Consider the following 12,986-nt stretch of genomic DNA (forward strand, 5'->3'; position numbering starts at 1 on the left):
ACACACACACACACACACACACACACACACACACACACACACACACATAAACACACCATACCTTACTTAAAATACCCCTCTATTTTAAGAAAAGCTTTGACAATATCACTCATTAATAGATTTGTTTAGCCCGATAAGGAATTCTCCACCTGCTCTATTTCGAAGTCTATCAAAAGCTTTTAAGGACCCTCTTCTAAAAACAAAACATTTCACAGTAGCTAAGGATCAGTGGTCCAATACAGTGAAGTTCATGAGCCGAGGTTTGTGACCAGCAACATGCAGCCTACTTGAAACAAAAAAGCCTTAAAGTAGCAGCAGACCCTATGAGACGTAGTAGGACTAGTGCTAAAGTCAGAAGATGAAGTGAACTGGTTCCAGATGGAGGCTGCAGCTGAGGGGAATAGACCAATTATTTCTCTGTTCTACAGGGAACATGGAGAAGAAATAGGTCTGAAATATGTCCAATCCAAGGTTGATATAAGAGCCGAGAGCAGTGGCGCACCTAGTCGCTTTAGACAGGTACAAAGGGCATCATTGGTAAAATAGCATAATTGAAGAGGTTCATTGAATTTTCATTGAATCAAACATTTAGAGAGGTGTGAAATAGGATGTGTGCATCCGAGAGGATACAGATCTTTTTACTTTTTAAAGGGGATGGATTTTTGAAGTAAAATTATTCTTTAGTGTGTATATGTAATTATAAATAGATATGCTTACAGGCATTGCATTTTCTATTTGTGTAAGGACCTGGAACAACTACTGTTTGACTATGAAGCATGATAACTGATGACCACCCACCAGGAAAAAAAACCTGCCTCCCATCTATCTATATGATAGAAAACCAGTTGGGAAAATATTAAAATCATAATAATCACACCTGAAGAAAAAGAAAAAAAACAATAGTATCCATGAAAATGGGCCTTTTGGTTTTGGGCATTTTTTGACAGAACTAAAGAACAGAAGATCCTATCAACATGATCCCTACACCCCTAGAACTCTGATAATTTTAATTCTAATTAAACTATCCTAGAGCTATGTATATTAGCTCAAACATTCCCATTGATCGATATTATTTAAATAAAAGGAGTGAAAACTCACAAAAATCAACCAAGAGTTCATTCATTCATGACAAACTCATTTAGAAAGTTGCATATACTCACCGAACCATGCCTGCTGTTCTCCCTGCACCTCAATAGCCAGGCCAAAATCTGCCAGTTTGACCGCTGCCCCTTTCAACTTGCTGGCTAAGAGTAAATTCTCTGGCTTGAAGTGAAGAGACACAGAAAAAAAAACGTTCAGTACCTTGCACAAATACAGTGATATCATTGTAAAATGAAAATAACCATGACTGAGGTAAAGCCTTTCAGATTTTGTTGTGTTTTTGTTACGGGCAGGTCAAAGTCTTTTAAGCAGCAGGAAGGGCTGCCAGAGTTCACAGAGTGATAACATTAAAGACGGATGTCTCACAGTGAGTTTGAGCAGTTAGGACAAATAGCTGAGCTACAGGCCAACTGAAGCAGCTGTCCAGTCCGAAGGACACATGTCTACTGGAGTCAGAGTCCAGCCTCCACACACACACACACAACGTCACGACTGAACCTGAACGTAATCAGGCTCAACATGAGTCAGTCAGGAGCCACGGCAGACTTCGGACTTGTGGCATTGGGTGGATGCCATTCAACAAGATGCTGGTGGGCTGTAGTCGAATTGTGTGTGTGTGCCTGGCTGGTGGAGACGGACTGGTTGAGAGAGCCGGACACTGACTCATGCCAAACCCCAGCAGGAGGAGCTTCAGCAAATGTTCGGAGAGGATGAATAATGTATTTGCTGACATTTTCAAAGCGGTTTCCTTGATGCAGCCAAATGGGAGAAGATTCAGAATGACTGAGCTGTAATGTAATAACAATAAAGCTGCTTTTATCTTGCAACAGTTACACCAAGTTATCTTAAAAACAGTGTTCACCCTGGTTGTATATTATTAAGGGCCACGAAAGCCGTAATTCATTCTGAGCCTCTCATATATATTAATTCTACTTTTATTTCACTCTAACATACTGTTCCTATGTTTAACAGATATTGCTACATGTAAAAAAAAGATGCAGCCCATTGCCCTCATCAGGGAGTTTTGTATTTCCTCACTTGACAATCCCAATAGGAGTGCTTGCAGTAATTAAGGCTGCAAATCCATCAGTGAGCTGCAGTCCAGAAGCACCTGATTCAGCTGAAAACTGCTGCATGTTGAACCCAACCTGACGCATCAGATGGTTTGTGACATAGAAGCATCTGAGAAGCTGTCTGTTGAAAAAGGCAGGCACTTTAAAAAAATATGTCTCCTAAGAAACTTATGCTTGCATTCTAATGTGCCACAGCAAATCAATTTTGAGACAATTTTCTTTTCATCAACATAAAAATGTTGTCATGAAAGTTTCTGCAAATACACAAAACTTTGTGATCTGCAAATTATATTAAAGTTGTTTCAATGAAAACATTGTCTTGTAGCCACTACAGCATGATTGACATTTTATGTGTAGGCAACTGCCAGCTAGGCAAAGTAAATAGCAAAGCACAACACGGGTGGGTTTGCTTTATTAATATTTAGATATAAATATGTAAAACCAGCATCTTTCCCTAACCTAAACAAAGTGACTCAGAGGATTTTTGCCAGTGAAGCTACAATTTGGCTGAACAGATAAGTAGTAGATGAATGAATTTGTTCTGCTTTGTCCCTCCCTTTTAAAAGTGATTTGTTTGTTACTAAACATGTTTCTGGTTCTGGATCATTGATGATACAGAAAGAGACTTCCTGTCTATATTCTCAGAAGCTACACCTGAGAAGCCACATCAGGCTGTATGGAGAACTTGGTGATCACATTAAAATGTTATTCCTGTCAATCTCAAGATTTGCTAAAGAGTGAAGATGATCTGTCGATACATCGGAGGCCTTGTCATTGGTGAAAATAGATGTAGGAGAGGCCAAGAATGAATAATGGCTGCTTACACATACTTTGTTACACTGTTTTCATTCCAGGAAGCATCAGATATTTCATCAAATTGGATTCATCAGTCAATGTTAATATGTCAAGGTTGGTTAGGCAGTTAGTAGAGCATGTGTGAATTCTGAGGCGTGCAGTTCAGGAAGGGGGAATAAAATAAATCAAAAGGGAAAAGAGGAGAGAGGGAGGATTCTGGGTAAATGCATTCATCAGCATCATGCAGTCATTGCAAACGCTCCTCAACATCTGTTTACCCCCGCCCCTTCTCACCATTCTCTTACCCTCAACTTGGGTCTCATTTTGGTCCTTAGGGCCATCATTTCTGTTAGTTAACAATTTATTCCCAAATTAAATGTCAAGAGCTAGAAACACATAGACATTGCTAAAAAGAAGTCCGACAAGGGGGTCAGATGATCAGCCAACATTTAAACAAACCCTGAAGTTAGCTAGACTTGTTTGGAGGGCAAACCGTACAATTATTACCCGTTTGTTGTTAACATCCATTACAGTTTACAGTCGGACTTCCTGGTTTAACTGTGACCTACTTATGGTTTACCACCTGAACATATTTGCTGGGTATACATACTCAAACACATGACTGGGTTTCTGCATTTGTTTCTGCAATGTGCAGTTCATATCAGATTGATCTGGAGTTATGCTCCTTCCTTGCTACTGGTGTGCTATGGCTGTAATTGGATTCTGTAATACTGCAAGTCATCATGTTAATAGAATTACTGGCCAGCTGAACCAGGCTGGGGTTCTGCTTGGGTCTGGAGGACTACTACTATTACTGACAAGAGCACAAACTCAACCTGCTGGCAAACACAAACAACTTCTCCCCAGGTTTTAAAATCTTTGTCTCAAAGGAGAATATCACAGATTATCCGACAAGTTACTCTCACTAGTAATTGCACATAACTGGGATTTTCTTTCAGACCAAAATTAGAGAGATAAGGAAATAGCAATGGTGATTAAAAATAAGAAATACAATTATTTTGTGTGTTCTATGTTATCTAAATATTCTACTAATGCTGCTATAAATGCAGCTTTCTCCTAATATTCTATTACAAATTTAACCAACCGTCTCCGGTGTGGGAGAACTACTTAACATCCAGTTGTAAATTTCGTTGTGGAGGATAGCAAAAAGTAAAAATACTTTAATTTTGGACAGCAATGTAGTCCACCATTACCACTGCCGTTATCATCGAATTTTACAGTCCTGCCCTTGTTCACTATATAACGATATTGTCTGCCTGATTCCATGTGAATGCAGCATAAAACAAGTCAGTGAACTACGGATGGGTGGCTGAGTAAGGTGTTGGTCCACCATGAAACTCCAGAACAGCTTCATAACTCTTTGTCAGGAAGTGGATCTTAAGGGGAACTACACAGATTTTACACATCAACGTTTGTTGAAGAGGTCTTATGGAGCACTTCTGCATATGTAATTTAAAAGTTATACAAATCCTTTGTCTCTAGAGGGAGCTGTGAGAAGTCTGATAAAGGTTCTCAAGGGATGTCTCTTGAGTCTGCGTCAGTTCAGACTCAACACAGCAAGTATGAGAAATAAATACATCTAGAGGTAAAGGGTTAGAAAGAAGCGATCGAACCAGATCTCTGTAGCTCAAGGAGGGCAGCTCAAGGCTACATTGGTCACAACTACCATAATGGTATATGTTCTGTAGCAGGCCTGAATGAGACATTAGTGCTCCACAAAAAAAACATGTGTCTAGACTCTTCACATAAACTTTAGAGCTTTACAAGAACTTTATTAAGACAGCTATGTGTTACTTTCCTGTTTGCTTGTGTTTCCTCAAAACCCTTATCTTGAGAAATGAAATCACATGAATACACACACAATGTGGCAAACAGTGTTTTCCATGGAGCCCCTGCTCTGCAGCTTGCTTATTTGTTAAGGTTGTATTTGTATTGCTTTGTGTTTCTGCAGTGAGCTGTAGCAGCTGCCTGGCAACAGCCAATCAGAGTGCAAAGAGGGCAGTCGGCAAATGCAAAATCGGAGCTTATTATTGCTGTGTATAAACCAAACCTCAGACACACCTGGTTCATTTGATTAGCAAATCAGAGCTTTAGGAGCAAACCACAGGGAGAAAAAGCAGCATGAAAGATGGAGACCACTGTGGAAGTAATGTTCACTAATGTTGAATTAACATTTCATCATGATGAGACATTTGACCTCAGTTAAATGCATTCAAATAGTCCATCTCATAAGTGACCCTAACCCCATATTGCATCTGTATCCTTCAATTAGAAATAGTTCTATGACCCAGTTAGGAGATGGTGTTTGAGTACATCAACCAACTTTACTACTAGAAAGTGGGCATCCTCCATGGACGTACATTATTCTCCAAATGCAGCCAAAACCACATTGGGAAGGGGAAGTTGTATTTCAAGAGAAAATAACTCGAGCAAGATAACTTGTTCCAAGAACTAAAGTATCAAAGCCAGAAATCCTGCAGTCATTTAACAATGGGCATAATCATTTTAACTACAACTACAAAGGTGCAATCAGTGTACGCAGACCTCCGTTAGGTGTCTGCAATGACGACTGCTGTGGGATTGAATGAATACAACTCACAATGGGCTGTGAGGCATCATAAAACACACTTCAATCAAACTCAATAACAAGCAGCGATGTATGCAATCTGCTCGAAGTCGTCATATAAGACAAGTCAAATAATCTTGCAGAAAACAACTTAAACTCACCAAGCTGCCAGCGAAGCAGCAGCTCAGTGACGGTGAGGTTCATCAGTGTGTGTACTGGTAGTTCCATTAGCTGTTAGCAGTTAGCCAAACAGGCAGAGCAGAGAGGTACTCAGCAGTAGGGATGGGTATCATATCGATACTCTTATCGGTTCTTTTTCATTACTAATTGCTTTTTATATTATTAAACATCTTTCAGTCAGTATCAGTCATCCCTCTGATGTGATTCACTGCCTGCAGGCACCGCTGGTAGAGGGAGAAGCAGCTGCTTTGTCTCAGCCAGCAGAGAAGTTTACAAGATGTTTAAGATGACAAACTAAGATAAAGGGTTAGACTGCAGACAGACAGCTTTTGTTTTAGCTGGTTTGTAAAACGTTTCTATGAGCTAAGCTAGCGCGCTGTGCTTGTGTAAAACAGCAGCGGTGGATGAGAGACTGAAGAAAAAGAAACAGAAAGAAGAAGAAGAAACATTCCTTTATTAGTCCCACAGTGGGGTAATTATTCTCTGCATTTGACCCATCCCTGTATACAGTATATAGGGAGCAGTGGGCTGCCAATTACAGGCGCCTGGGGAGCAGTTAGGGGTACAGTGTCTTACTCAGGGACACTTCGACACAGGACACGGATGGCGGACAACCCTCTCTACCCAGTAAGCCACGGTCGCCCACAGAAGAAGACTGCAGACAGATCATACTGAATAATCACTTTTCTACATGTTTATGCTTGTTCAACAGATGGATAAAGTATTGGCTTTTTGATTGTGAAGGTTTTATTGCAACAGTAAAGAGCGTACTTGTCATCAACTAGAGTAATCTTCACTTCACTGTCTCCACCCAACCTCTCTGATCTGCTGTTCATCGACTTTGCTGTGTGTGTGTGTGTGTGTGTGTAGTTAGAGGAGCTCTGCCCCGGCACAGAGAAGATAATAAAATAAACCAAACCTTTAAAAGTAAAAGAACCAATATCGTCAAAGTGTTTTCAATACTCCAGTCTTTAATAATTTGGCACCTGTGCCTATTTAACACCAGGTTTCAGTACCTATCCCTTCCTCAGCACTGTGTGTAGTGCTAGTTCCGTTAGTTGATACCTAAATACACCGTCTTCAACACTAAAAGTGAGCAAATAGCCAGAATCAAAAAGCGACGCTCTGTGGTCCGACAGGTCAACATGATAGAACACGTCAGAGGCTGAAAAACTCTGTCAGTCTCTTTGTCAGGATGTTGTTCCTAGATACTGTGTTGGCCGTTTTCCACAATGACACACTAAATAGATACAAAGAGCAATTGTTGCACCCATGCCAATGTGAATATGATTTAACAGACATTTAAAACACTGACCATCAAAAAGTGTGAGGTTGATATTTTATCGAAACACGACTCTGGAAGATACGAGATAAAAACTCCAATTGAATTGGGGAAGTAATGGTGTAATGGGATTTTCAAACAAGAACTGACAGGAGTAGAGCTGCATCAGCATAGATGTGTAAAAGAAGAGGACCAACGCGGGGGGGGAGGTTAGCATGTTGGAGTGTGGGGCCACAGGACACAACAGAAAAGATCTTCACGGTGAGTGTACTTACCTTGAGGTCGCGGTGGACCACGCCCATCTGGTGGCAGTGGAGCACGGCCTCTAGGATCTGCTGAATGCAATGACTGCATGCAAACACCAGGGGGCCATGTGTTAGTGACAAGCTATCACTCACTGTCTGTGGCTGTGAGCTGGCTTTGACACTCGGGGAACCGCTGGCCGTGTTAGCAGAGAGACTGTGCAGCAATGTGGCAATGGACCCTCCCAGCAGCCATAATGAGGCCCGCTAAGTGGACCACTTACGCAATGTTCAAAATGTTTATCCGTGTTGCCACGGTTACCAACTGATGTTTGCTGTGACAGGCCCAGAAAAGAAAAACATAGGTGTAATTTTTGTAATCATCTACAACTGTGACAACACGGCCAGTTCTGTCCCAGAGTCTCCAAACAGAGGTGGTGTTAGCCCCTGGCCAGCTGGAGGCCGGACCCTGAGAGGCTGAGGAGGGAGACCAAGGTGTGCTGTGGTGCTCGGTAATAATAACAGTGTTGATGAAGATGCAGGTTTTGTTCCTTCTTTATTCTGTCAACACAACAAACTAGAAATTACTGGAACTGAAATTTTGACACTATTTATAAATATTAAAACAAGAAGAGTGTTTGGAACATAGACTCAGGACGTATCGTTTCTGCATTCGATCAGAGAGATACTTTTGTGGCCATCTTTTAACGGGACAGTCGAATAATTATAATAATCTCCTCAGGCTCAATGATAAATTTTTTTTGTATCAAAACCATAATTGAATGACTTATTATTTATTCCAAAATCAGCAATAAGTAACGATCTCTAAGCAAGAAAAGTTTAGCAAATGTGCTTCTGGCTATAGCCTATAGGCAGACAAGGGTAGCCAGAATATGTAGTAGGCAATAGCTACTCAATGCTAAATATGCGATTTGGCCAGACTGGCAGACGTTGCCAGGTTAGGATGATCTCTGCACGCTTGTGTCTGTACTATTTGCGCTCAGACAAAAATTGTCTCCTCAAGGAAGAAGAACCATTCTCTATCCTTTTGCGTGGTAAGTCTCTCTCTAAATAGACAATCTAGCTGGTTGCTTCACATTCACTGTTCAGGACTGGTCCTGAGTCAGGGCTACCATTTCAGATCAGTAGTTAGCAGCTAGCCAGCTAGCTAGAAGCTATGGAAACAGATTTGTACACAGCTGACAGGTGTCATGGTGTAGTCTTGAATGAATATTTTGTGGACTTTAACATACAGTACGTGGGTTGTGATTATGCTTGACATAAACATCTAGTTTTAAAGTAGTCCTATGTAGACCATCAATACAACAAATAAAATAAACTAATTCAAATTAAAATGGCAATATTGGTTGAGGAAGTGGATATGAAATATTTCTCTCTAACGGCCCTGATGTAGACGGAGCCACATCCTCTCTGAAGTGTCCGATTGATCTTACAATAATTGATGATGTGATGGTGATGGTGGAGGTGCTTTAGGTTGAAACACAGCACAGATCTGTGATCTATAATAAAACCCAAACCTGAGCTACGAGGACAAATTTAGTATCATAATTTGAAACCCAAGTTGTCATCCATTTATACTGGTGTCTAAAGCCACAAATCGCTCTTCTTCCTCTTCCTCCTCCCTCAGGTGACTGCCTCTCAGTGGCTGTGTCCGAGCATGGCGTTGGACAGATGCTACATGCACTTTGTGCCCTGGCATTCAGGAGGGGCAGGCCATGATGAGATCTACCCCCCCCCCAATACTACACCACCTACCGCCTCCTCTCCAGCCAACCTGCCCACAATGCCCTGCAGCAGGGGGATTTACCAACACTCCTGTCAAGTGGTGGTGTGTGGGTGACTGGTGGAGGAGGGGGTGTGGTTTGGAAGGAGGCGGCACTCAGTGAAAGGTTAATTGGTCGATTGGTCAAGCAGTGGAGGAGCGAGGCAAGGTGCCGCAGGCCTTTGTCTTTTAGCTGTTACTGTCGTCACTTACTAACCTTAAGGTCCCTGTGCACTATGCCATTTACGTGGCAGTGATTTACACTTTCTAGAATCTGCTGTATGCAGTGACTGTGGAGGAGAGAGAGACCAGGCCAGAAGCAAAAAGGAGAGGAAGAGGGAGAACAGGTAAATATCAGGAAACAGAGGAACAAGAACAGGCTGACAGAACACACCCAACACATGAAACAACAACACCTACTCGACAAAGGGGAGGATCTAAAGGAATAGTTCAACGTTCTGGGAAATACGATGATTCACTTTCTCTTCAGGAGTACGACAAGAATATCTGTATCAATCTCATGTCTGTGTGTTAAGTACAGAACTGGAGTCAAGATGATGTTAGCCTAGCTTAGCATAAAGACTGGGAGCAGGGAGGGAAACAGCTGGCCTGGAGATTTAAGTGCTGAATCTATTTATTAACAGTTTATCCATCCGCCCAGCACAATGCAGCATATTACTATGATAACTATCATGCAGGCTGCCAGATACAGTGGAACTTTTGGTATAGGTCTTTGTGCATGTACAGTCGGACCAAACCTGGAAACATTGCGGTGACAAGATTCTCAGATTCTGCAGACAATCACTGCACCCAGCTGTTAGCAGAAGAGAAAATACTTCAAACTCATAACGCGCCCAAAACCACTAATTATATCCCTTTATTTAATCTGTACATCAACAAAAAGGTAAACATGACGATAGTTAATCAGGGATCTTTTTGGTGTATTTTTGAACTGTTTCACCTGCTCCAGTCTTTGTGCTAAGCTAGTTTAACCACATCAGTAGTTAACACACAGACACGCGATTGTTATTTATCTTCACGTCACTCTTGAAAGGAAAACACATGGTTGAACGGTTTCTTTAAGCAATTTCAATAGACAAGTAGAGAACAATACACATGCATGTTCTTTTCCATCTATAAAGCTCTTTCAGATGTCCTCTTTAAAATCTTTTCTTACAAATCAATAAAATCCACTACGAAACAGAATCCAGATCCTTTACACATAAAGCTGTCTGACATGAAAAGAGTTACGACTCTCAATGACAAATTCTGCCGCTGCTCCAGCAAGTGAAAGTTAAACTTGGATCTAGCTAACTGAAAATCTTAGATGAACATTGAATGGAAATGCTCTGAGATCAATCTTTACTGTACATCAGAGAGGGTTCTTTTTTAAAGTGGATTTTAATAGCTGGTCAGAAGGTACTTTTGGGGAAAGTAGATTCACAATCAAAGGACAAAGGTAGAACAAGAAGTAAGAGAGGTTTTGGCAATAAAAGGCAGATCAAAGGTAGCACAACAGGAAACACTTGTGCACTGCATCATGAAGAGGGCCTGTATTATTGTGTGTAATTCACATAAAAGCAGCTTATAGGTAATCTCATGATATGTATGGATATCATTTTGTTCTATAGTGCGTATCTGCTTGAATATGCCTTTGATGCCAAAGTAGACTAAATGGGTTTCCCATCACATTTATACAGTCAACTCAGAAATACAACAGAGCTTCACACTAACCTGGCATCGGCTTCGCTGTAGTACTCCCGGGCAACAATGTCCTCAAACAACTCACCACCGGTCACTCTGGAGGAGACAAAGTAAGTGACAGAATGAGAGAGAGAGAAAGTTGCTCAGGAAATACATGCATGGCAAAGTGGTGAAGTGTAAAATCACAGATGTTCAGGGGAAAAAAGACTCAATAATGTTGCACACTAACAAATCCAGATGAGATATTTTTTTCTTACCAACTGGGTCAAAAGAAGGATGTTGTGCTTTCTGGCCTGGAGGGTGAAACGACTGCAATAATATCTTTCAGCAGATATGCTCATACGGTATGTGGACATTGTTTATTCAGCTGGAAGAGGTTTCCCTGTCTTTCCATGAGGTTATGGCTAAGAGCCAAGTCGAAGAAAACATTCCTGATGATGTCATCTGTGTCGCATTGACAGAGCTATCTCCACAGTGTTGAGTTGAAGAAAGGTCTGGCTCCACACATTATCATTCTGGGATAGGGGGAAAACGCTCTGCCTTGTTTGTGTCTCCTTAAACCAATCTCAATGGTCTCGGGTGCCGCTAAGCACAGGATGAAACCACGATGCTCTTGTAAAATAGATAGCATAGAAAGTGGAAGGTGTTTTGTAAAAAAAATTTAAAAACACTGCAAAGCTTGGTGGCAGACAGAGGCTCAGATTGCACAAAAAGTAGTGCTATGATGTTGGGTGTTACGGCGACTGTGATGAATGCAAATGCAGTTCCCACTGTTCTGATTGCTTAAAAAAAGTCAACTTTATAGAGCGTCTTTCTACTCAAAGCGCTGTAACCTACATGTCATCATTCACTCTTTCACACATTATTCATACACTGATGGCAGAGGCTGCCATGCAAGGTGCCACCTGCCCATCAGGATCATAACTAATGCACATTCATGCACCTGCAGACTGGAGGAGCTGGGGACCACACATATGTGGTGTGTTCTTTACTATGAGTTTCTCTAAAATTAGATTTAAAAAATACAATACATAACCTTGCTTACAGTATTGTAATACCAAAAAGCAATACCAGATTCTTTCCAAACAGCCTCTGCCTTGTTTGATACATGGCGGCTTATATCTTATATCAACTTGTGAGATGTGTTCAGATGTGTAAATATTGTGTATATGTTACTGGTTAATAGTGAATGAAGATGGCACACAGCTCAAATTGAAAAGTTTCAGGTTCACCTGAAAAAAAAGCACTGAAAGCATGAATATCTTTTTTTAATGATGGCGGTGAAAGCTAAAAACTCTCCCAAATCATAGCACAACATGTCAGAAGTCTCTCTGCAAATTTTTGCTTTGATAAAGTGAAGCAAAGAAAAGTTAGAGAGGTTTTAGTACAGAGAGGTCACGGGAGGTCGAGCTGATTTGTCATTTTGGAAGCAGCTGTTCCAGCTGTTCAATTGTACTTTTATATACTACCGTAAAAAATTTGCCGAAAGTGAAATCCCTTCCCCCACAGTCCCCCAGGCTCGTCTGACCCCCCCTTACTCCAGGAAACAGTTGAAAAAACACAGGAAATACGTAGCAACAGTGTTTTTAGCCAGCAAAACGGAATATGAATCATTTTTCTTCATGATTCGTCTCAAGGTACGAAGCATTTATGGTTTATTCTGCGGTGGAGTGGCTTGGTTTTGTGGTGCTTGTTGGCTGTAGGATTGTAATGGTTCCACGGAGAGAAACTCTGAAGATATCTGTGGACTCTGTGTCGAATGCTCGTGCTTTTTGCTATCTCGGTTGTCCGTGTTAGCGGTTAGCTTTTTGTTCGCAGCTTTGTACAGAGTGCATGGCTCGCCGAGTCATGGCGAAAAATACGTGATATTGTGGTACGTCTTCTAGATATTATATTAGTTTGTGTATAATTGTGTTTGCAGTGTGTAAAATGGCTTACATGATGTTTTTGCCCAGAATTTTCTTCGTTAAGTCGGTATATAATATGTGTGTAGCATTCATTATATTTGTTTCTGAAAAGTGCATTCTACGACACGCTCTTCGCTAAACGGTCCTGCTCGAACCCCAAATGGTCCTTGCTCGGGCTTACTATTAGCTAATGAAAGCGGTTATTGAGTTTCATATTTTTTGAAGGGATCCAGTGTTTTCTGAACTCTAACCATACAAAAGGATTTAAAGCCAGGATATGTCTGAATATTTCTTGTCTGTTAAGTTGCTACTGACCGTAATAACCATGTAAA

At 41.1% G+C, this 12,986-nt stretch overlaps 1 long non-coding RNA gene across 1 annotated transcript in view; it reads right to left on the reverse strand.

Moving 5' to 3' along the window:
• Nucleotides 1-12: 12 nt before the first annotated feature.
• LOC116401598 (uncharacterized) overlaps nucleotides 13-12,986 on the reverse strand; it is a 28,744-nt gene continuing 15,770 nt past the window's right edge. Inside the window, exons 3-5 of the long non-coding RNA XR_004214007.1 lie at nucleotides 10,778-10,843; nucleotides 7,294-7,366; nucleotides 13-1,263 (exon numbers count right to left, since the gene is read on the reverse strand). This is a non-coding gene — a long non-coding RNA (uncharacterized LOC116401598). The remainder of the gene's footprint in view (nucleotides 1,264-7,293; nucleotides 7,367-10,777; nucleotides 10,844-12,986) is intronic.

This window comes from Anarrhichthys ocellatus, unplaced genomic scaffold, assembly GCF_004355925.1.
Source record: "Anarrhichthys ocellatus isolate YVR2014 unplaced genomic scaffold, GSC_Weel_1.0 scaffold552, whole genome shotgun sequence".
Classification (NCBI taxonomy): Eukaryota; Metazoa; Chordata; class Actinopteri; order Perciformes; family Anarhichadidae; genus Anarrhichthys; species Anarrhichthys ocellatus.